The sequence below is a fragment of the Saccopteryx bilineata genome, chromosome 5, assembly GCF_036850765.1.
Source record: "Saccopteryx bilineata isolate mSacBil1 chromosome 5, mSacBil1_pri_phased_curated, whole genome shotgun sequence".
In the NCBI taxonomy this organism is placed as follows: domain Eukaryota; kingdom Metazoa; phylum Chordata; class Mammalia; order Chiroptera; family Emballonuridae; genus Saccopteryx; species Saccopteryx bilineata.
In genome coordinates, this window is record NC_089494.1 from 242,399,097 (window position 1) to 242,401,637 (window position 2,541).

General features: G+C 46.6%; 1 pseudogene; it reads right to left on the bottom strand.

The window, feature by feature from the left end:
- Positions 1 to 1,985: 1,985 nt before the first annotated feature.
- On the bottom strand, positions 1,986 to 2,134 carry LOC136307056 (U4 spliceosomal RNA; annotated as a pseudogene).
- Positions 2,135 to 2,541: the final 407 nt, after the last annotated feature.

The following is a 2,541-nucleotide window of genomic DNA, read 5'->3' on the forward strand; positions in this document are numbered from 1 at the left end:
GATGTTATTTCTCTTCATGTTGTCATAGAGCTCTCTTAGAGTTTCCTCAGACTTTCTGAGCCTCTATTCTTTTTGCTGCTCTGCTTCTGTGCTTTTGTTTATCTTGTCCTTTCAATTTCTGATACGATCCTCTGCTTCATCCATCCTGCTTTTAATTCCTTCTAGTGTGGTCTTCATTTCTGATATTGTATTTGTCATTTCTGATTGGTTCTTTTTTATTATTTCAATGTCCTTTTTGTTATTTGCTATCTCTTTATTTAGGTGCTCATTTTGTCCATCCATTATTGTTCTAAGATCTTTGAGCATCCTAACAATCATTATTTTAAATTCTGCATCTGGTAATTTGGTTATTTCCATCTCATTCAGATCTTTTTCTGGGAATTTCTCTTGATTTATTTGGGTTGCATTTTTCTGCCTTCACATTTTGTCTGTGCATAAGAAGGGTGTGGCCACAGGAGTCCAATTGGTGTGGCCTCTGTGTTTCCTAGGTGTGGTCCATCTGCAGGTCTGCCAACACCTTGGACATTCGGGCATGCTCATTGCTGGCGCTGGCATGCCACAGCAGTTGCTATGTCTTTCGCCTTACCGCCACAGGTGGGACTGTGTTTGCATGCTTGGGCTGCAAGCTTTGGCTGGCCTCAGCCCTCCACACTGCCCACACGGGCGAGACTGCATTTATGCATTTGGGCTGCAAGCCTTGGCCGGCACCCGGCCTCCACCCCACCCCCACAAGTGGGACTGCACTCCTGTACCCAGCCGCCAGCCTCAGCCAGTTCCCCAGCTTCCACCTTACCCCTGAGGGCAGGCTGCTCTCATGCTTCCAGCTTGCAGCTGCAGGTCAGATTGCTTTTGTGCACCCCATTCTCAGCCACTGCCTGCCCTGGCTTGTGCCCTTGAGGTCAGGACTGCACTCAAGCCCTGGCAGCAGCTTTGGCCCGCCCCCAGCTTCCACCCCCTCAGGCAAGACAGCACTTCTACACCCGGCCTATAGCTGCAGCTGCGGTCAGCCCCTGGCTTCTGCCCCAGCCAACAGGAGTGCAATCCCACAACCTGCCACTGCCCATCCTCCAGTGAGCACTCGGCAGTGTGGAGGTGGTGATGTAGCTCAGACTTCAGCACTCAACACTGTATCCCTGAGGGCTACCTGCTTCTAAGTGGTTCTTTGCTCTGACTGCAGCAGGAGAGCTTCTGTTTGGCTGGTGACCTGCTTCCCTTTGCAGGTATTTCTGTTTCCAGGAAAAATATTCATTTTAGATTTGGGGGGGGGTGACTCAGCTCAGGGTTAGGGTGGCTGTTCCTCAAAGTGTTTCTCCCTTGCCTCCTAGATTAAACTCTCTTTCTGCTACTCTGGTCCTCTCAGCTCTCCCTGTCCCTAGAGCCCCAGGTGAGTGAATGTGAAAGTGGTTTTCTGCGTGGTCCCTTTAAGGCGAATCCTGAGTCTGAGAAATCTCTTTCTCACAATCAGTATCCTGGCTTGCTTTGCAGTTAAATACTGCCTGTACGCCTCTTCTACATTCTGAGGCTGTAGGGTGGGGCTACAGTCCTGGGCCCCAAGACCCTTAACTCTCTGGGAAACTGCCCTCCCACCATGCAAGTCCCTCTGGGCTGCTACTAATTCCTGGGAGCTGGGCAGCCCTCTCCACATTTCCAGTTTTTCTACCAGTCTCAGTGTGGTTTCTTTGGTGATTTTTGGTTATAGATTCCTCTTGGTTTAGCCCAAAGTTGGTTTTTCCAGATGGTTGTTCTTAAAATTAAATTGTAATTCACTTTGGTTCTGTGAGGTGGAAGTTGGAACATCCACCTACTCCATTGCCATCTTGTCATTCCCTGTAAGATTATGTTTATGCATTTTTCTTTCTGTGATGGGGATCCCTAGGTTTAAAATGGGACCCCACTTCCAAAACCAAACTAAGAGCCTACAGCTTAGAGTATTAATGACTGCAATGTTTTCTTCTTACAACAAACAACGTGTTAAAAAGGAAAATGTAAAGATTTCAGGACAATCACATTGCAATTTCTGGCTCCGCAGCTTTTTTCAAATCATCAAAACAGGGTTTTGGGAAAAGTTTTTAATTAGCAATAATCACGCCTCCCATAAACCTCATTGGCTATGATACTGCCACTGCGCAAAGCTTGGCTTTTTTTAACACGTGATTCTGACAGTAAACATTTACATCAGTGGTCCCCAACCTCTTTTGGGCCACGGACCAGTTTAATGTCAGGAAATATTTTCACGGACCAGCTTTTAGGGTGGGATAGATAAATGTATCACGTGACTGAGACAAGCGTCAAGCGTGAGTCTTAGACATATGTAACAGAGGGAATCTGGTCATTTTTTAAAAATAAAACATTGTTCAGACTTAAATGTAAATAAAACGGAAATAATGTAAGTTATTCATTCTTTCTCTGCGGACCAGTACCAAAAGGCCCATTGACCAGTACTGGTCCATGGCCCGGGGGCTGGGGACCGCTAATTTACACAATCCCAGCTTCCCCTCCTAATAATACTAACTCTTACATGTGTTATGTAAAGAACAAGAC